General features: G+C 40.8%; 1 long non-coding RNA gene across 9 annotated transcripts in view; it reads left to right on the forward strand.

The window, feature by feature from the left end:
- The window catches only part of LOC102900781, a 177,585-nt gene that overhangs the window by 73,919 nt on the left and 80,506 nt on the right, over positions 1-23,160 (forward strand). For all 9 annotated transcript variants that reach the window (XR_002157779.2, XR_002742728.2, XR_006598589.1 and 6 more), the window contains exon 4: positions 19,597-19,727. This is a non-coding gene — a long non-coding RNA (uncharacterized LOC102900781). The remainder of the gene's footprint in view (positions 1-19,596; positions 19,728-23,160) is intronic.

Raw genomic sequence — 23,160 nt, forward strand, 5'->3', positions numbered from 1 at the left:
ATAAATCTAAAACCATCCTTTTTTCAGGTCTCTGCCTACTCACAGTTGAACTCAATTCCTAACTGATGCAGATGTAGATACATTTTGTAGTAAACACACACACACACACACACACACACACTAAAATAAAATTTTAAAACACTGGGCAGAGTTCCGTGTCCATATCTGGATTCCACACCCACAGATGGATATGGACACTTGGTAAGCTTTCAGAGAAGACCCCTGCACACACATACACGTATTACCTTGTCCAAGTACATTTATCAGACCCATGATTGTCTGTTGTATGCCACGGAATCTCCTTGTTTTCAAGTCGTTCGCAATCTGTGATAGATCACACAGATGCAAGCATTATAAAATATTTGAAAAACAATAGCTGCAAAGTCAAGTTAAAAAGACTAGACATATTTGGAGAGAATATAAAAAGTGATATAGAATGTCTACCCGAGAGGATCATTGTGCAAAGAATTTTGACCTGGCAGTTCACATATCATGTGAGAGCAAAACCAGTGGCAAAGATATTGATCTAGAGAGGATTTTTAGTGAAATGGGAGTTCAGAGGTGAATTCACTGAGAAGCCAGGGACACTTACCCTTCAAGGCCCTCATCGACATGGGCTCCTTCTAACGTCTTAGGAGATGGGCTAGACGCATGTCCCCGTATTCGTCTGTGTTTCTAACATGTGCAAAAGCAATTCATTTTAATTGCAATCAGTTCAGATCACTGTTTCTTTCCCGTTTGACTTTCCCTGTGTCATACTTCCCCTTTTGTTGGATGGTGGTGGAACAGGTGGGGCATTTCGGGGATCCAAGTAAGAGGAAATTGAGCCAAGGGTACCTTTAGTTTGCATTTAGCGGGACACAGTTATGGGGACCACAGGCACTTCCCTGCGTAGTTACGTGATTCCTAGGCATCTGGCATGGGAATGGCTTCCAGGAATACTCCTTCTGTCCACCGTAGTGGCATCATGAGCTGAAGGTGTGGAGCCAGAGGTCACACAGAGTGATATCAATGCGTCTTGCGGCTTTCAGTACTAGAAGTGTTTGAAGAGCAGAGCAGAACCATGTGTGAAATGTATAGAGCCGGAAGCTACTCCAGATAATTCTTTCAATCATATTTATACTTAAAAAATTTTTTTAATGTTTTGTTTACTTTTTAGAGGTGGGGAAGGGGGAGAGGACTAGGGGGAGAGGAGGACAGAAGATCCGAAGCAGGCTCCACGCTGACAGCAGCGAGCCCAACATGGGGCTTGAACTTATGAACCCTGAGATCCTGACCAGAGCCAAAGTCGGTTGCTTAACTGACTGACCCACCTAGGCACCCCCACAATCATTTGTATAATTTTTTTATTGTATTTTTAAATCGTGGCAAAATAGACATGCCAGATTTACCTTGTTCACCATTTTTTTTAAAGTTTTTAAGTTTTGTATCTTTTTTTTTTTATTATGAAATTTATTGTCAAATTGGTTTCCATACAACACCCAGTGCTCATCCCAACAGGTGCCCTCCTCAATACCCATCACCCACCCTCCTCTCCCTCCCACCCCCCATAAACCCTCAGTTTGTTTTCAGTTTTTAGGAGTCTCTTATGTTTTGGCTCCCTCCCTGTCTAACCATTTTTTTTCCTTCCCCTCCCCCATGGTCTTCTGTTAAGTTCCATGTTCACCATTTTTAAGTGCACAGTTCAATGGCATTAAGAACATTTACATTATTCTGTAGCCATCACCACCATGTATCCACAAGACTCTTCACCATGCAAAACTGAAACTCTGGAGCCATTAAACAATAGGTCCCCCCCATTTCCCGCTGCCACCGTCGCCCCTGTAATCACTATCCTACTTTCCGTCTCTATGAATTTGACTGCTCTAGATAACCTCATGTAAGTGGAATCATACAACATTTGTCCTTCTGTGACTGACATATTTCATTTAGTATAATGTCTGCAAGGTTCGTGTATGTTATAGCATGTGTCAGAATCTCATTCATTTTTAATGCTGTATAATATTCCATCGTACGGATTTACCACACTTTGTTTATCTGTTCATCTTTTGACGGACACCTCTTGGCTTTTGTGAATAATGCTGCTATGAACATGGATGCAAATACCTCTTCAAGACCTTGCTTTCAATTCTTTTGGATATACCTGGCGTGAAAAATCTTATGTGGAGGATTATGTTCTCATTGATGCCTAGTTAAAATGGAAGTTCTCTCCTATAAGGAATATTTTTTAATGCAGTGCGTGCAGTTGCAAAAACTCCACATATATAGTCTTTTTCCTTTTCGATGGGAATTGCACAACATAGAATCTATCAGAATTCCTATACTCGCAGGCACAAACCTATAGTAGTACTACAAAACACTGATGATGTCCATGTGCGAAGGCCCGTTTTATGTATCCCAGCTATCAAAAAAATATTTTGATCAACCAAACACTGATGTGTCTTTCTATTTTCCCTAGAGGAAATCTTATACATTTTAAATTTTATAAAATGATTCTAATGAAGACTGATCAAACGTTATGGCCGGAGGGGCTGCTAATCTTTAAGTCTTCCCAGGAGAGTAAGAGAAAACATTTGTGTTCTATCCCTTTAAAGTGGCAAAGAGAACAAGGGAAAAATACATACAGTCAAGCTCCAGTATGAAAAGAGCCTCACTATTCGTATCCTGGCACACAAATGAGGAGGTTTAATAGAATTTGCGTCTAAATGAGCTTAGAGATCCTCTCATCAACCCCTCTAATTTTACAGAGGAAGTACATGAAGTCCCTGGAGGGTAAATGATGCTGCCAAGATCAGGCCCTGTGGGTCACAGACAGGCCCCATTGCAGACCTTCTAGTCCTCAGTCTGGTGTGTTTTCTCTCTGTCACGTTCATGTTAGATGTGGTGGGGAAGTTTTAGACAGAGTTGTTCAATGCCATATTAATACCATTTTACGAAAATGGATTTAGAAATTTTTGCTGGAGGTTTAAAAACACTGAGTCAGTTCTCATTTATTTGGGTTGGCTTGAGCGTATGGCCTGCCTGAAGGTTTCAGAAAAGGGTAGATAAATTTTCAAGATCATTTTACCCTTAATAGTGTATGATTTTCATTCATCCATCCTCTTTAGCAAGAATTTCTTGAGGCATCTTCTATAAACAGAGCACGATATTGCACACACAGAATAAAATAATAGGATAAAAAGTGGACTGTAAAACATGGAGCTCCCAGCTCGGATGCGGGGCAGAACCACCCCACTCAGGTGCCTAAGCAAAAGGACAGGAGGTCCTAGGTATAAACTGTACATAGGCGGTGACTGAATAAAATCTTCATTGGCCAAGGCCTCTGCTAGGGCTTCTGCCGTGGAGGTGAACAAAACACCCAAATACAGTGCGTTTGGTTCACCTGAAAATGAGGGTGTGTGATAGTTGTGAATCCTTGCTATCATCGTTAAAAACTCCCATTGACTGAAACCAGCTGTTCCTGTTTCTGCTGTGTTGGGGAGAGGAGATGTTCAGTTTCCCAGCCTGTAAATAAGCAGCCATAGATGTGTTTTTTTTTTTTAAAGCAAAATAAAACACCATCTGGGAGCTTAATATCCAGTTGGGGAGCAAACACTGTTCCCCACCCCCAACCAGTATACCCACATGCAAATTTAATAAGAGTAGATGGCACTTATCAAAATTATGATGAAGAGAATGGAATGCAGTAACATCTGTGTGGGCACAAGTGCTCATTGAGCTTCTCCTTAAATTAAGATGCATGTAAACATTGTCTTACACATTTAAGAGGCGTAAGCCATTATTTTCAGTGTTTTCCAAGGTAGGCATACTCCTCTTTATAACCATGTTGAGGTTGGAGTGTATAAGTGAGCAGGTGTCTCAGGTGGTAATGGATCCCCTTGCTGCAGTGAGACTCACAACAAGGAAGCTTATGCAAGGAGATGGCTAGGAGGTGGTCATTGTCCCAGCTTGGGTGGGAGAAAAGAATCAAGGTAGATGTCTTGAAATCAGGTGCATTCTTATGTCCAGAATTTTATCCACTATTTCTTTTGGCAGTGGGGGATGGGGAAGTAGACGTAAAGTTATATTAGTCTAGTCTGCAGTCTTCAAATGAACAAGACAAGATGAATATATTAAAAAAAAAATACAGTGGAACCCTTCCATTTCCTACCTTGCCCTTTCTCTCAGTCGAGCCTCTCTGAGTTCTGGGCTCCCTGCTAGGAGATTCTCCTTAGCAAGGGGTGTGTGTGTGTGTGTGTGTGCGCGCGCACACACATGCATGTACATGTTAGGGGGTAGTGGGGGGAGATGGAAGTTGATGTGAGATGGGTTTGTCAAGAGTTTATCAAAAATCAGAAGGAGAGTCTCTGTACCCTGCTTCCCAAGCAGAGTGCTGGGAAAGTGATAAAAGCCTAGAAAGAAAGGGAGCAATTTGAGACCAAAAGGGCCTTGTAACACTAAGAGTCCTGAGGAGGTTGAAAGACCCCAGAGAAGGGAATGTCTTCACAGAGTGTAGGCCTAGAGGGTGTGGACAAGTCTGTAGGTTCCAGCAGCTTTCCACATCCTAATCAAGCAAAGAATCACAAGATGATGGTGATGCCCAAACACGTGGCTTTGGAAGGAAGGGATAGAGTCAGATGGATGGAATCAGGGGATGTCCTAGCCACCCTGCAGGGGCTGCAGCCAATGACCAGAGGCCTTCCTTCCCCAAACTTGGCATGACTTTGATCTCCTGGAACTTAGACACAACCCAAGGGCAAGTCTCAGGGTTTCCAACTGACCAGGGAACTTCCAGTTGTCTGAGGGGATTAGGCCTTCCATATAGAAATTAAGTCTTATGATAAAAGAATAAAGTTTTATTTCTGGCACGCCAGAATTTATTCACTGAGATTCATACCCACTATACCAATTTATTTTTCTCCCTAAAATATGTCTTAAACAATTACTCTTGTCTTTCTTTGAACCGCTGAAGTTTCACAGGTATGATCTAGATAGAAATTCACACACTATTCACACACTAGTCAAGGAGTCAAGACTGCTTGACTCCTTGTGGTTTCCAGCCAATTTCCTGGTAACTGTGCAGAGTTTAGAAACTTCAGACTAAAGATTTGACATGACACTCTGTAGAAATAAAGCCTTTAGCAAAACCCACCAGAGCTGTCTTTCAAATGACTGGACTCTCTTCTGGAAACAATTCTGGGCAGGTTGTTGTGGGGGTCTGTATCTATCGAGACTCTCCCAGAATTTCACAATGTGGAAATTGAATTCATCACTTCAGTGTTAGTTAAACTCTTATGCACTAAAAACAGTAGCACTTTAGTAGAAGGCAGGAAATGAGGGAATAGAGTATGTCCTAAGCCAAAGCTTACCAGCTCCCGATTTGCTGGAGGCAGGGAGGCTGAGGAGGGAGTGAGTGATCAAAGACCAAGTCCTATAAAACCACCTAAAACTTTATGGTCAGTTTGGTTTTAGCCGAGAAGCAAGGAAGGGAAGGCCAATTCCTCGAGTGCCAGATGAATGCTTGATAGGCACAAAAGTAGAAAGGTATGTGAACCTGCGTTGGTACTTAAGCAGGTGATCAAAAATAGAGATGGAAAGAAAGGCAAGATCAGGATTTCTACCCAGTTTAAGTCTTGCACAGACTCTTTAAAACTCCTCTCCCTCCCCTTTAAAAAAATTGAAGTGAAATTCACACAGCATGAAATTAACTACATTAAAGTGTACAATTCAGTGGCTTTGAGCACATCCATGATGTTGTACAACTGCTACCTGTATCAAGTTCTAAATTATTTTCATCACCCCTGAAGTGGTCACTCCCCATTGTCTTTTGTCCTTGATCCCTGACAATCACCAGTCTTCTTTCTGTCTCTATGCATGCACTTTTTTTCTGCATATTTATATAAACGGAATCATATAGGTGGCCTTTTGCGTCTGGCTTCTTTTATTTAGTGTCATGTTTCTAAGTTTCACTCACGTCGTCCTAGCATTAGAGTGCTTACTATTTGACACACTACTTTTGACGGAACACAGAAAAAGTAACATTTACTTGTATATGTTTATCACAGTTTTGGAAAGAGGAGACTTAAGGTCTGGTTCATCTCTCCAAGTAGACCTCTTCCTATTCTGGATTCTTTATCCCCGTTTGAAATGGACATTGGTTGTGTTTGCTCACCCAGTCTCAGAGCCCCGGATAATAGCTCTTGATGTTGTGTAAGGCATGGTCTTTCCCCCACTCAGCCTTTGGAGTTCAGGTTAACGCTGATCCAACTTCCTCATCCCAGAGTGGGCACTGTTTTCAGATGCCTAATAAAAGGGTTCCCGTCTCCTTGGCTACAGTTCAAGAGGGTACATGCATGGATCCCTCTTGAAACTACAGAGATGTGTTTGCTTTCTGTTGGGCTTGAAGCTGGAAAGTGTAAGCCTGCTGGGTGTCTCCATGTGGAGAGCCAAGCCAATTCAAAAGAAAGCAGAGGGAAAAGGTGTGAGAGAGCTGAGTCCTGGTCCCATTGTTTGACCACTTTGACCAGCCCTGTTTAATTAGTTACAAATCTTTTTTTTTCTTTTCTTACCACAGTCTGAGTTGGATTTCTGTCACTTACACCTTGTCACTGCAAGGCGTGAACACGACCATACTCACCTACATCTGGGGCAGTGTGGATGAGGACATTCTGACCCCACGCTCAGGAGAATCTTTAGTGTTATTTGAAGTGAGGACTCCCATACTCTGTCTTCTCAGTTTTTTTAGGTAGTGCTTTATACTTTTACAGTAGTAGTGAAAAAGTAAAACGCTATGGGGAGTTTTGATATTTGCCTACCTATCTATTCATATCTGTATCTTTAATCTTAAGAATTTTTAGTGTAAGTTTATGTGAAAGGAGAAAAAAATTCTAAACTTCTTTCTCTTTGGTTTCATGATATTAGATCCTTGATAGGGATATTCTTTTTAGTTGAATAGAATGAGGGGTAGAATTTCATTCAATAGCATAGAAAAAATGTGGGTCATTTTACCAGTAAAAAAAACCCTCAAGGAATAACATTTTATATCATCAAGGTCTTTCTGATTCAAGTTATCTTAAGCACTGCAAACAGAAAAAAAAAAAAAGCTTTCAAAAATTAGAGTAGTTTTTTCCACTCATTCTTTTAGATTCTCTTATTTCACAGTAATAAAGATGGTAACTTTGAATAGTCCCTACAAATACTCACCCTGCCAATGTGACTCAAGGTTTTAAGATAAACTCCTGACTAAAATTTGGCAGGAAATCATTAAAAAAGAAAAATGAAAAAAAAAAAAAAAAAACTGAGCCAACTGGTTGGCTCAGTTGGTTAAGCGTCTGACTTTGGCTCAGGTCATGATCTCATGGTTTATGGGTTCAAGCCCCGCATTGGGCTCTATGCTGACAGCTCAGAGCCTGGAGCCTGCTTCAGATTCCGTGTCTCTCTGTCTGCCCCTCCTCTGCTCACGCTCTGTTTCTGTCTTTGTCTCTGTCTCTCAAAAATAAGTGAACATTAAAGAAAGTTAAAATTTGGTACAAAATAACCAGCAGAGAAGTTTCCTTCCATTTTCTCCTTTGCTTTAATTAAAGCAATTTAAAAATCCCTAAGTAATCCATTGGGATATTGGTATGGGTTGAATTGTGTCCCTCCATATTAAGTCTTAACCCCTACTACCAAGAATGTGAGCTTATTTGGAAAAAGAGTCATTGAAGATATAATTAGTCAAGATGAAGTCATATTGGAATAAGGTAGGCTCTAATTCAACGTGACTGGTGTCCTCATAAGAAGATGGACTTGAGGGGCGCCTGGGTGGCTCAGTCGGTTAAGCGGCCGACTTCAGCTCAGGTCGTGATCTCACGGTTCGTGAGTTCTAGCCCCGCGTCAGGCTCTGTGCTGACAGCTCAGAGCCTGGAGCCTGTTTCAAATTCTGTGTCTCCCTCTCTCTGACCCTCCCCTGTTCATGCTCTGTCTCTCCCTGTCTCAAAAATAAAACAATAAGAAGATGGACTTGTGAAGACAGTGACACACAGTGAAGATCACCATGTGACAAGAAAGGCAGAGACTGAAATTATGCATCTTCAAGCCAAGAAACACCAAAGATTGGGGGCAAACCCAAAAGAAGCTTCAGGGAGACTGAAGGAAGGATTTCACCTACAGATTTCTGGGGAGCATGGCCTTGCTGTCACCTTGATTTCAGAGTCGTGACCTCCAGATCTATGAGACAATACATTTCTCTTGTTTCTAAGTCATCTGCTTTTTGGAACATTGCTATGGCAGTGACAAGAAACTGACAAATATTTATATTTGTATATAATAATAATTTTTTGAAATGATAAAAAAAAGGACACCATAAATAAGACCCCTACCCATATGAATAACAAGAGCCCTTGAGGTCTTTGCCACATCTACTCTGAGAATGAAGACCATCCTAAGCAACCAGACTTTTAATATGCCAGAAAATGTGAACCTCGATCTGAAGGGGGACGCATAGTTATTTTAAGGATCCCAGAGACTTTAATCACATCCATATAAAACTCAGTTTCCTTGGGAAGAAAAAGAAGAGGCTGCAGGTTGACAAACAGTGTCACTCAGTGCATGCTGCTATAATAGAATTCCACAGACTAGGTGGTTTATAGACAATTGAAATGTATTTCTCACAGTTCTAGAGGCTGGAAGTCTAAGATCAAGACTCTAACAGATTGAGCGTCCAGTGAAGACCCTCTTTCTGGTTCACAGATGGCAGTCTTGTCGCTGTCCTCTAACGGCAGAGGGGAAAAGGGAGCTCTCTTGAGGGTCTGTTATGTAAGGTCGCTAATCCCATTCATGAGGGCTCTGCCATCATGACCTAATCACCCCCCAAAGCCTCCTTCTCCAAATACCAGGACATTGGGGATTAGGTTTCAACAGATGAATTTGGGAGGAATACAAACATTCAGCCTAGAGTAGTGGGGACAGTGAAAGGAACTGGATACAGTTCAGATTATCAGCGGTCACGTACAGCACGTGATGAAGGGTGAGATACTGGGCTTCCATGGCAAGGTGAGGTCTATGTATTCTCACTTCTCCATCCTCATTAGTATTCAGTAGAATGGGTCTCTTGTTGAGATCTGTAAGTTTGGGGGTCAAAAATACATTTGTACGGTTTGGGTGAGGCCAGCCATTGCTTGTACAGTATCTCAAGCCCAGAAAGATGAGTTAAGTCTTGAAGGAAATGACTTTGAATTTGTATCATGTTTAGCTGCTTTGACTCAGACACAACAGTTAAAAGCAAGAATATCAGAAAAATTTGGGATGGTATATGTCTCTGAAAAGAAAACAACAACAACTAACAAACAGTTCAGCAGTCTGATGAATAAAATCTAAGAGTTGGAAACAAGATGGCATATGATTCCTAAGACCTACTTGTGATACTTAAAAGATGCAGTGAACGTGTTCTATTGATTTCAGACTTCTTTTTTATTTTTTTTAATGTTTATTTAAAACATGAGCATGCTCTGCATGAGCAGAGGAGGGTAGAGAGAGAGAGGGAGACACAGAATCCGAAGCAGGCTCCAGGCTCTGAGCTGTCAGCACAGAGCCCGATGCGGGGCTCGAACTCGCGCGCTGTGAGATCAGGACCTGAGTTGAAGTTGTACACCCAACCGACTGAGCCACCCAGGAGCCCCCAGACTTCTTATTAAAAGGGAGACCGCGAGAGAGACCCTGATAGGTCACTTGGCAATGTTCTGATCCACGATCCTTAAAAAAAAAATCTGGCAATTTTGTGTTATAAGGTAGAAGACTATAATAATTACACAGCTCAAAATACCCCGAGGGCATAAGGGAAGCAGGTGTTGTCCTGAACAACTGCTGTTTGCTTGCACTTCACCCAACTTCTTGTTCAACCCAGAGGTTCTCAGACTCTTACGTGAGAAGGCTCTTGGTAGGACCTCTGCATTTCCTCCCTCCCTTCTCTTCCTCCCCTCCTCCCCCTTGCTCTATTTAAAACAATTCTATAAAACTATCAAACAGGATTTGTGAAAACACTGGTGCCCTTTAGATGGAATGCTAATGATAGAGCTGATTTATTTTTAATGTGATAGTTCTATTATTTTTGCCAAACCATGGAAGAATCCAAACACGCACGAATCCAGACCGGCAGCCACTTGGAAGGCATTGCCAACGTCTCACCATCCCTGGGCGGCACCTTGAGAATTGCTGTGATAATTACCTAGTGCAGTGCTTCTTAACCCTGGTTGCATATTAAAATCACCGGGGAAGATTTTAAAGCCTTCTCACTCCAGACCAATTAAATCAGAAACTCTAGGGACAGGACCTCTGCATCCGCAATTTGTCAGAGATCCTCAGGTAATTCTAACCTGCAGCCAGGGCTGAGAACCAGTGGCTTAATGTCATGTTGCGTTACTGTTGGAGTCGGGACACTGTGGTAACAAGAGGCAGAAGTGAGCGCCCATCTCTGCCCCTCATAGCCCTCTGCTTTTTATCTGATTGGAGTTATATAAAGCCTAAGTGGAACTAAGATTAAGCCTGGTAATTGTCATGGCAATGCCCTAGATTTTTCTATCAAATCCAATCTTATTTGTGATGGGAGACGCAGAAGTGACTCTAGTGATGTTAAAATATTTCTGCTGCTATTTAGAATATTCAGCATTAAACTCGATAGAGTTTTTCCATAAAATTTCAAACATGAAAACTTTTAGAAACAGCAGATCTCACCTGAATAAAAAAAATTATCATTAATTGTAAAGTGTGCTTGATCACAGAGAATTATCTAGGCAATCAGCGTCATGTATAGCCTTTAATGCCTCCTGTCTGCTGAATGTGAGTTCTGCATATTGAGCACAAATTTGCAAATTTCTCTAGCTTATGCCTCATCACTCCCTTCTTTGATTAAATATAAAGTAAGTGGGATTTGAAAATCGTAAAGCTGGGAGGGACCTGTGGAAACCATTTTGTCTAGCCCCATTGCTTTGCAAGTGTATGCCAAACCCAGGAAGAGAGTCGGGTTACTACTTTGGTCTTCTGTTAAATTCATGAATGCTCTAGTATGGATGACGGAGGCATCTTTCTAACTGGCTCCCCCTTTCCTGCCCTCCTTTTTCTCCCCATTGCTGTCAGAGTGATGGTTCTAAACACAAATCCAATCAAGTCACTCCTTTTCTTGCTTAACCTTCTTGAATGACTTTGCATTTGCCTCAGGTCCAAATTCAAACTCCTTAGACTCCCATACATTCCCTTGTGAATTGATCTGACACTGTCTCCCCTCTGAAGAGTCATCTCTGGGAGCCTCTGTTTCTCACTCCAAACTGCAGTCACACCAGAGTTCTAAATGTCTGAATGCAGTTCTCCGAATGTGTCCTATAGGCCACTGTGGGTTGACACGTGCTGTCCTTTCTCCCTGCAGTGCCCTCTCTCCCCCTCTGTAAGGAGACCCTTCCTCTGTTCTTCCATTTGTGTAGTTCATATCAGCTTTGTAAGGAGCAGGGAGCGGAGAAACCAGAAATTGCAGCACAAGGTGTGGAAAGCGGGAGAGGACTTACTGAAATGACAGAAGTTTGGATGGATGGAATTTACTTCCTGAAATAGAAGGCCTTCTTAACCGTTTTTGTATAACGAGCTTCAAAGTTCCATAGGAGGCCAAGGTCAAGTGGATTGAGAATGGAACTCGCTGGGGTGGTGGTGGTCATGGTGGTATTTCAGTAGCCCTAAGTAGACAGAGAATGGTTTCTTTTCTTTCTTTCTTCCTATGTATCAATCGTCTTCATCTGGCTTTAGTTGGATTTCAGGTGCAGGCGTTTAAATTAACCATACCCTTCAGTTTATGGCATATTGTTAGCATTGGTCTACACGAAGATACTATTTAATTTAGTTTTTCTTTTCTCTTTTTTTATTAACATTAAAAAAATTAAGTTATTTTATTTTTTAAAAAAATTTTAAATGTTTTTATTTATTTTTGGGACAGAGAGAGACAGAGCATGAACGGGGGAGGGGCAGAGAGAGAGGGAGACACAGAATCGGAAGCAGGCTCCAGGCTCTGAGCCATCAGCCCAGAGCCCGACGCGGGGCTCGAACTCACGGACGGACCGCGAGATCATGACCTGAGCTGAAGTCGGATGCTTAACCGACTGAGCCACCCAGGCGCCCCTCCAATGTATTTTTTTAATGTGCATCTTTTAGTTTGTATGTGTTCTTTGATGGTTCATATAAAAATGTAGTTTTAATGGTACTGTGTTCTATACTTCATTCTATATCCTTTTTTCACTATATTTTTAATATTATACATGTTTCCATGTGTATTTCAAGTGTGTAGCCTTCTAAGTGCTTCCCCAGTCACAGGTAATGAGCACCTACCTAGTCTCCAATGTTCTGTCCCTATGAACAACCTCGAATTGTATAACCTCTTGTATGTCCCGTTATAGATGTATGTGAGACTGTCTTTGTGATAGGTCCTCAGGAATGGGTTCTAGTTATGTTCACACTTAATCTGACCAAATGGTGCTTTCGATTTGCCGGGTTGCACCAGTCTACATGCCCACCAACAAAGCATGATATTGTCATCTCTCCACCAACACCTGGCATGACCCAGCTTTCCAATATCTGCCGATAAAATAGAAGGAAGAGAATGTCTCGTTTTGGTTTTGTTATTTTAAAGAGACTTTATTTTTTATTTATTGTATTTAAAAAATATTTAATGTTAATCTTTGAGGCAGAAAGAGACCGAGTATGAGCAGGGGAAGGGCAGGGAGCAAGGGAGACACAGAATCTGAAGCAGGTTCTAGGCTCGGAGCTGTCAGCACAGAGCCCGACTTAGGGCTCGAACCCACGAGCTATGAGGTCATGACCTGAGCAGAAGTCAGATGCTGAAGTGACTGAGCCACCCAGGCACCCCTAGACTTTATTTTTTAGAGACATTTTAGGTTCATAGTAAAATTGAGGGAAAAGTAAAAAGAATTCCCATATATAACCCTGTCCCCCATGAGCCTCCTCCACTATCAACATCCTGCACAAGAGTGGTTGGTACATTTGTTACAATTAATGAAGCTACAGTGACACATAATAGCCACTCAAAGTTCAAGTGTACATTAGGGTTCACTGTTGGTGTTGTAGAGTCTGTGGGTTTTGACAAATATATAACGACATATATCCACCATTATAGCATCATACAGAATACTTTTACTGCCCTAAGAATCTTCTTGCTCTCTGATTCATCCTTCCTCCCTCCCTAACCTCTGGCAACCACTGATTTCTTTTTATTTTTTAATTTTTTTCCTGTCTCTTGCTTTGCCCAGAATGTCATATACTTAGAGTCCTACAGTAAGTACCCTTTTCAGATTGACCTTTTCTGTTTCGTAATACGTGTTTAAAATACCTCTGTCATCTCATGGCTTAATGGCTGACTTCTTTTTAGCAATGAGTAATATTCCATTGTCTTGAGGTACCACAGTTTATCCGTTTGCCTACTGAAGGGCATCTTGGTTGTGGCCGTTGAAAATAAAGCTACTATAAATATCTGGGTGCAGGTTTTTTGTACATTTTCAACTCATTTGAATAAATACCCAGAGGGGCCATTGTTGGATTACGTGGTAAGAGCATGTTTAGTTTTGTAAGAAACCGCTGAACTGTCTTCCCCAGAAGTTCTTCCAGTTTGCATTCCAGCAGTATCGAATGAGAGTTCCCATTGTTCCACATCCTCTCGAGAGTGTTTGGGATTTCAGCGTTGAGGATTTTGGCTATTCCAATAAGTGTTAGTGGTATCTGATTGTTGTTTCAGTTTGCATTTCTCTAATGACACACGATGTGGAGCCTCCTTTCGAATGCTCACCTGCTGACCGTGTATCTTCTTAGGTGAGGTGTCTATTTAGGTCTTTTGTCCTTTTATAAATCAGATTTTTAAAATTTTCTTACTGTTGAGTTTTAAGAGTTCTTTGTGTAGCTTGGATCACAGTTCATTGTTAGATGTATCTTTTGCAAATAATTTTTCCCCGTCGGTGACTTGTCTTCTCATTCTCTTGACAATGTCTTTTACAAAGCAGAAGTTTTTAATTTCTTTAAGAATTTTTTTAATATTTATTCTTTATTTTTGACAGAGAGACAGAGTGCGAGCCGGGGAGGGGCAGAGAGAGAGGGAGGCACAGAATCCAAAGCAGGCTCCAGGCTCCTAGCTGTCAGCACAGGGCCTTACGCAGGGCTCGAACTCACGAACTGCGAGTTCATGACCTGAGCTGAGGTCGGAAGCTTAACTGGCTGAGCCACCCAGATGCCCCATGAAGTTTTTAATTTCAATGAAGTCCAGCTTTGCAATTATTTCTCGCATGGATCACGCCTTTGGTGTTATATCTAAAAAGTCATCAGCATACTCAAAGCCATTTAGATTTTCTTTCTAGATTAGATTTAATCGATTTTCTCTATTTTGTAATAATGGCTATGTTTAACCATCAGCTCACAAAATTCCTGAAGATTTAACAGTCAGCTCTTATGAGCTGCCATGAGCCAGCTGCAGCACACCAGCCTTGTGGGAATAGAGAAAATTGGACCTATTATTTACAGTACGTACCAGAATAAATTCCAAATGGATCAGAGACATAAATGTAAAAATAAAATGAAACCTTACAAGGAAAGACCAGGAAAGATGTGGATAAATTCCTCTATAACCTGGGAGTGGGGAATGTCTTCTGAATTATGGCTTAAAATCCATAAACCTTAAGGGAAGTGGGATTATATTAGTTTCATAAAATGAACTGAGAATTATTGTTTCTTTTTGCATTTTTTGAACAACTTCTCTAATATGGGAATTGTGTTTGTAAAGGTTTAACAGAGTCCATTTTAAAAGCATCCACGTCTAGAGATCTTTGGGGTGGAGTTTTAACTACCAGTTAAATTTCTTTAATCCTTGTGAATCTGTTTTAAATTACGTTTTTCTTCTTGTGCCAGTTTGGCATTTGGTGTAGTTTCAAGAAATTTATGCCTTTTATCTATCTTTGCTTTCAAAATCTCTAATTATTTCCTCATCTTCATTATTTGATCAGGTTTTACTTAGTTGTTTTTTTTTAACCTCTTTTCTTCTATCAGTCTTATCAGAGGTTTATCTTGGTAATCTTTTCAAAAACAGAACTTTTATTCTTATTAAAATTTCCTCCATGTGAGAAAATTATTATTTTGTTTCTCATTATATCCTTTCTTATATTCTTTTTTCTTCTTTGTTTTGGTGTTCTTTTTGATCACTTCTTGAGTTGGATGCTGAGTATATTTCTTTTCAAATTTTATTGTTTCCTGATAAACATATTTACATGTGTAAATGCTCTTCTAAAATTTGTTTAGTTATATCCCATACATTTTGTGTTTTCATGCTCATTTAATTCGATATTTCTTCATTTTGATTATAATTTCATTTTTAACCTATGAGTTATTTTTTTTTTTCAACGTTTATTTATTTTTGGGACAGAGAGAGACAGAGCATGAACGGGGGAGGGGCAGAGAGAGAGGGAGACACAGAATCGGAAACAGGCTCCAGGCTCTGAGCCATCAGCCCAGAGCCTGACGCGGGGCTCGAACTCGCAGACCGCAAGATCGTGACCTGGCTGAAGTCGGACGCTTAACCGACTGCGCCACCCAGGCACCCCAACCTATGAGTTATTTAGTTATGTGGCTTTTTTAATTTTGTAATTTTTTTGATGTTTATTTATTTTTGAGAGAGAGAGAGAGAGAGAGAGAGAGAGAGAGAATGAGCGGGGGAGGGGCAGAGAGAGAGGGAGACAGAATCCGAAGCAGGCTCCAGGCTTGAGCTGCCTGCACTGAGCCTGATGCAGGGCTCGAACCCACAAACCATTGTACCCTTAACCCACTGTGCCACCCAGGCGCCCCATTAATGTGGTATTTTTTTTTTTAATTTTTTTTCAACGTTTATTTATTTTTTGGGACAGAGAGAGACTGAGCATGAACGGGGGAGAGGCAGAGAGAGAGGGAGACACAGAATCGGAAACAGGCTCCAGGCTCCGAGCCATCAGCCCAGAGCCTGACGCGGGGCTCGAACTCCCGGATTGCGAGATCGCGACCTGGCTGAAGTCGGACGCTTAACCGACTGTGCCACCCAGGCGCCCCTGTGGTATTTTTAAAGTATGGAACATTTAAAGAAATTCTGTTATTTATTTCTAAAATTATCTCATTATGTTTGGAAGATGTAATGTATAAGACATTGCTCCTGGTGAGTTTATTGAGACTTCATGTAGGCCTGATACATTCATGTTACTTTGTGGGTGTTTCTAAAAATGTGTATTTGCAATTTGTTGCATGAACTATTATGACATATATATATATGAAGATATTTATTATACACAGCATACCATTAGAACATACCTATCAAAGATGTGAACAGTATAATTAATAGTATAAGCCTACCAATTATACCGTTTAGATAAAAATCTGCTTAATTTTTGTTTACTTAATACATTTCTGATAAGTGGGTATTAAAAATTACAACTATTTTTATGTTACTCTCTGTATGCTGTCAGTTACTGTAACCTATTATTAGGTTCATATATGTTTGTGATGGTTATATCTTCTTGCTTTATTGTTTTGTTTACCTTAAAAAATTTTTTTTAATCTTTATTTATTTTTGAGAGAGAGGGAGACAGTGTGTGAGTGGGGGAGAAACAGAGAGAGGGAGACACGGAATCCGAAGCAGGCTTCAGGCTCTGAGCTGTCAGCACAGAGCCAGATGCGGAGCCAAACTCACATGACCTGAGCCGAAGCCGGATGCTTAACCGCCTGAGCCACCCAGGCGCCCCTGTTTTGTTTACCTTTTACATCAACTTCATTTTTTGTCAGCTACTATCATTGCTGGTTTTCTTGGTGCGTCTTTTGGTTTTATGAATATTTCTCATAGACAACATATTTTTGGATTTTATTTTTATATTTTAATACTATTAGAGAATACTTGTTTTTTATTTGTGAGTTAACTCCATTTATATTTATTGTAATTGCTGTTGTATTAGAAATGACTTCTCCTGGCACAAAAACAGACACATAGACCAATGGAATAGAATAGAAACCCCAGAACTAGACCCACAAACGTATGGCCAACTCATCTTTGACAAAGCAGGAAAGAACCTCCAATGGAAAAAAGACAGCCTCTTTAACAAATGGTGCTGGGAGAACTGGACAGCAACATGCAGAAGGTTGAAACTAGACCACTTTCTCACACCATTCACAAAAATAAACTCAAAATGGATAAAGGACCTAAATGTGAGACAGGAAACCATCAAAACCTTAGAGGAGAAAGCAGGAAAAGACCTCTCTGACCTCAGCCGTAGCAATCTCTTACTCGACGCATCCCCAAAGGCAAGGGAATTAAAAGCAAAAGTGAATTACTGGGACCTTATGAAGATAAAAAGCTTCTGCACAGCAAAGGAAACAACCAACAAAACTAAAAGGCAACCAACGGAATGGGAAAAGATATTCGCAAATGACATATCGGACAAAGGGCTAGTATCCAAAATCTATAAAGAGCTCACCAAACTCCACACCCGAAAAACAAATAACCCAGTGAAGAAATGGGCAGAAAACATGAATAGACACTTCTCTAAAGAAGACATCCGGATGGCCAACAGGCACATGAAAAGATGTTCAGCGTCGCTCCTCATCAGGGAAATACAAATCAAAACCACACTCAGGTATCACCTCACGCCAGTCAGAGTGGCCAAAATGAACAAATCAGGAGACTATAGATACTGGAGAGGATGTGGAGAAACGGGAACCCTCTTGCACTGTTGGTGGGAATGCAAATTGGTGCAGCCGCTCTGGAAAGCAGTGTGGAGGTTCCTCAGAAAATTAAAAATAGACCTACCCTATGACCCAGCAATAGCACTGCTAGGAATTTATCCAAGGGATACAGGAGTACTGATGCATAGGGTCACTTGTACCCCAATGTTCATAGCAGCACTCTCAACAATAGCCAAATTATGGAAAGAGCCTAAATGTCCATCAACTGATGAATGGATAAAGAAATTGTGGTTTATATACACAATGGAATATTACGTGGCAATGAGAAAAAATGAAATATGGCCTTTTGTAGCAACGTGGATGGAACTGGAGAGTGTGATGCTAAGTGAAATAAGCCATACAGAGAAAGACAGATACCATATGGTTTCACTCTTAGGTGGATCCTGAGAAACTTAACAGGAACCCATGGGGGAGGGGAAGGAAAAAAAAAAAAAAAGAGGTTAGAGTGGGAGAGAGCCAAAGCATAAGAGACTGTTAAAAACTGAGAACAAACTGAGGGTTGATGGGGGGTGGGAGGGAGGAGAGGGTGGGTGATGGGTATTGAGGAGGGCACCTTTTGGGATGAGCACTGGGTGTTGTATGGAAACCAATTTGTAAATAAATTTCATATATAAAAAAAAAAAAAGAAATGACTTCTCCTACCATATCTCATATTTTATTGCATTTTCTTTTTGTTTTCTCCTGGCTCAAAAAATTATTTTATTTTTGTTCAAGTGTGGCTGCCTTTAAGACTCTTATTCATGTTTACTTATTAATTTCTTGAACTTATCAATATCTGTATATTTCTTCTAACTAAACAAATAATTTAGTGTTTTTTTGTGTGTGTGTATATATATATATGTATATAATTATTATTGTACACACACACACACACACACACACACACACATGTCCTAATGGTTCTGCTTCTCTAATTGAACTGTATTATACCCAAATACAGAAAGAGGGGACAGGTTAAAATAAGATAAGGAAAACTCCAAACCTAGAAACATCAAAATAAAACTTAAGAACCTCAAAGACGAGGAAAGAATTGTAAAAATTTCTAGAGAAAATAAAGAGATCATCAATGAGAACAAGAATTAGGTTAGACAGTGGGCACAAGATGACAAATGGGAAAATACTTTTTAAATATTAAAGAAAAATAAATTTTAACCTAGAGTTTTGTATTTATCTTTCAAATTGTCTTTCCAATGTAATGGCTTAAATATATATATACATATATATATATATGAAACGTATATATATAATAACTATATATATTAGTTATAATTATATTTATAATATATTATATTATATTGTTAAAATATAAATATATTTATATATATACATATATTTGTTTATTTATTTCAGATAAGACTGAGAATGACATTATACTGAAAACATGTATTGGAAGCAGTACTCAATATTCAAGAAATATGGTAAAGGTGACAAAGTCCCTGTTAAGGACCAGAGTGAGAAAAGGAACAAATTTACAAATATATCCAAATATTTTATATATATCCAAATATATATAAAATTGTAATATATCCAAATATATTACAAATATATCCAAAAACACCTGAGATAATATAATACGAGTATATACTCCCCTTTGAGGGAAGGGGAATATATATATTGCAGGGATTTGACCTTATGAAATGTGAACACTGATTAAAGAGTCTTTATAAGGCTATGGTGTTTACGTCGAGTGTTGGAGTCAGGAGGTTTGGAATGAAAGACGGAAGTAAAGAGGGGGTGATCAAGACAAGCCGGAACCCGTAAACACAAGCCGGAGCCTGTGAGGACAGACCAAAACTCCTTTTAGTTCCTGTTGCCTCTAATCTTGATTTTTCGTGTTTCCTACAGAAACTAGAGCCTTATATCATGATTAGCAAACAACCCTGGTCTGGGGGTCAGTGAATCTTCGTGGGGATCTGCAGAAGGTGCAGCTGTTGGAAACTCCCCGGCTGCTTCACAGTCGTGAGGTGAGCTGACAGGTGAGCGACAGTGCCCTGCAAACCTTTCACAGGGATCTTGCTTATGGCCCATCTAAATGGAAATGCACAGAAAATGGGGTTTGGGGAAACCAGAGTCAGCCTGGTCAAGCGGCCACAAAGCCAGTGCTCATACGTGTTAGTACTCTTGCTCCTACCCTCCACGTCTTCGAGCTCTCTTCTGTATTTCCTCTCTTTACCCTTTACTGCTGACCTCCAGGAGAGTTTGTCCATCTGAGCTTTCAACTCACTGATTTATTCATCACCTTTATCCATCTTGCTTTATATCTTAACTAGTGTTTTAGTTACTTCAGCTGTTACTTATTTCATACCTTATATTCAATTTGGTCCCCTTTAAAAAAATGTTTGTTTGTTTGTTTATTTATTTAGAGGCAGAGAATCCCAAGCAGGCTTTGCACTGTTAGTGCAGAGCCCGATGTAGGGCTCGATCTCATGATCCATGAAATCATGACCTGAGCCCAAATCAAGAATCTGATGCTTACTCAACTGAGCCACCCAGGAGCTTCTCAATTTGGTCCTTTTTAAATGTTTTCTTATTCTTACTTCATGTTGCTTACATCAACGTTAACTTTTTTTATTTTTATTTTTATTTTTTAATGTTTATTTAATTTTGAGACAGAGAGAGCGAGACAGAGCACGAGTGGGGAAATAGCAGACAGAGAGAGGGAGACACAGAATCCAAAGCAGGCTCCAGGCTCTGAGCTGTCAGCACAGAGCCCCATGTGGGCTCGAATTCACGAACTGCGAGATCATGACCTGAGCCAAAGCCTGCCGCCTAACTGACTGAGCCACCCAGGCTCCCCACATCACCGTTAACTTCTTAATGTATTTGTTGTCATTAATTTCTCATTCCATCTCTTGGCATAATTCTGATTCATGTGGTCTATACTGTCGAATTTGCCTATCTTTCTAACATAGTAGCTGTAATCCTTACATGGATTTCTGGTTTTTTTTTTCTTTCTGTTTTTTTGTCTTTTTTGGCCCCAAGATCTCTTGCTCCCTTTGACTACCAGCTACCACACATGGTTATGGATTGGGACATGGCTCCAGCCCAGACTCTAATTGACGTACCTGTAAGTGAATTAAGCCAGGGAAGAGAGCCCCGGGGCCACAGAACTGTTGGTGATCATTCCCATTTGCCCACCATCCAGAAATAACTTCTCTAGTGTGTATTTCCTATTTAAGGGAAATGGGAAACAGGCTCTAGACTCTAAAAACATTACAGTCTCTGTTGATTTGCTCTCCTTGCCCTGGGGGTTCAGAGTGGGAGGGATCCAGTGGTGAATACCCAAGGGTAGCTGGTGAGGGCACATTCCCTCTTTTCATCCCTCCTCACTTCCGTGGGGCTTTTGCTCTGCCCTTGTTGTACCCTGCTGACCCCTGCAGTCTCAGCTGTTGCTGCCAGTTTCTGTGGTGATTAACAAACTGATTGTCCACCTCGGGGAGAAGCAACAGAAAGTTGTCCTCCTCTGGCTCCCCTCCCCAGGCTGAAGCCATTCTCCCCACCAACCCCCTGCCATGTCCCTGCCACCCCCCACCCCCCACCCCATCCGTTTCCTGAGTATGCAGACTTCCCAGAGACTTTTTATAGTGCTTTATTTTATTTTATTCTTTGTTGTTAGTTCCTCAAATTCGAGTTTCCCCTCCGGCTTCTGTAGTTTCTTTAGGGTTGATTTTCAGGAAGGAGCCAGTGGCTAATGTAGTTTGTCATCTTGACAGGAGTAGAAAATGGTTTATAGAATGAGCAGGTGTAGCAACAGAAAGGGGAGAGAATCTGAGACAGCAGTTGCAGGAATCTTAAGAGAGGAAGGCTACAAATTAACCTCAAGAGGTGTTTTTTCTGCATTTAATTTAAAATTATTAATTAATATGTATGAGCATGTATGTATAAGTGTGTATATGGACATATGTATGTATGTATATGACTTTAAAAGTGAAATAATGCTATCAGGCTTATCATTGAAAAACAGCGATCTCTGGGGCACCTGGGTAGCTCAGTGGATTAAGTGTCTGACTCCTGATTTTGACTCAGGTCATGATCTCACAGTTCATGAGTTTGAGCCCTGCCTGGGGCTCTGCACTGACAATGAGGATCCTGCTTGGGATTCTCTTTCCCTCTCTCCCACATAAGCTTTCTTTCTCTCTCAAAGTAAATGAATAAATTAAAAAAAAAATAGCAATTTTCACCCTTTCCTACCCCAATATTGTGCCCCACGGCAACAATTTTCAACTTAAAAAAAAAAACAACCTTTCTTAAAAAATAATTAAAAAAATTTTAAAAACCTTCTTGAAGTGTTTATTTCCACATTAAAAAAATTTTTTTTAAATGTTTATTTGTTTTTAAGAGAGACAGAGACAGAATGCGAGTGGGTTAGGGGCAGAGAGAGAGGGAGACAGAATCCCAGGCAGGCTCCAGGCTCTGAGCTGTCAGCACAGAGCCTGATGCGGGGCTCGAACTCACAAACCGTGAGATCATGACCTGAGCCGAAGTCGGACGCTCAACCGACTGAGCCACCCAGGCGCCCCTTATTTCCATATTCTAAGTAACATGCTTTTATTAGTATTTCTTCGTTTTTAAAAGTTACATACTATGCTTGGCTTCCTAAATTAGAAGATGAAGAGCTCGAACCTGTACACCACTGTATTCTCCCTTCCAGTGTGTCCTTTTTCCCTTCTTACCCTGGCCTCCTGATGTACATACACCATCCCTTCCATCATCAATATGGCTTGTCCACAGTATCATGTGTGTGCAAACCCTGTTCATGCCTCAGACATATAGCATGCTAAGATCATACTTCCTTTTTAAAAAAAAAAATTGATGTTTATTCATTTTTGATTGAGAGAGAGAGACAGAGTGAGGGTGGGGTGAGGGGCAGAGAGAGAGGGAGACACAGAATGTGAAGCGGGCTCTAGGCTCTGAGCCCTCAGCACAGAGCCTGACTTGGGGCTCAATCCCAGGAACTGTGAGATCATGACCTGAGCCGAAGTCAGACGTTCAACTGACGGAGCCACCCAGGCGCCCCTCATATTTCCTTTCTTAGATCTCTTTTTATTTTCTTAGGGTTAATACTTGCCTTCCCCACCCCCAAGTGGTCAGCGCTCTCTGTGCCTCCCACAGTTCTCTGAATACTTTGATAAGGGTTGAAAACACCAGGTAATCTAGCGGATTCTTTCCCTTCCCCATACCCATCCCTCTGTGCAGACTTCATTTTCCTGCTTATCACCTCGGCAACTTCTTTTGCCTGCCTCCCGTGTTAGGCCTCCCATTTCCTAATTTTGTATCTCTCTCTTTCTTGAAACTTGCCCTTGTTTGGTGCTGAAACACCAGCAGTCTCTTTTGGCTGCTTCCCAAGAAAGAGTCCGTAGGAGGTTAAGTTTAAGTGTGGGTGTGGTGATCATTTGCCATTTAGGCAGC

Source organism: Felis catus, chromosome A1 (genome assembly GCF_018350175.1).
Source record: "Felis catus isolate Fca126 chromosome A1, F.catus_Fca126_mat1.0, whole genome shotgun sequence".
Lineage (NCBI taxonomy): Eukaryota > Metazoa > Chordata > Mammalia > Carnivora > Felidae > Felis > Felis catus.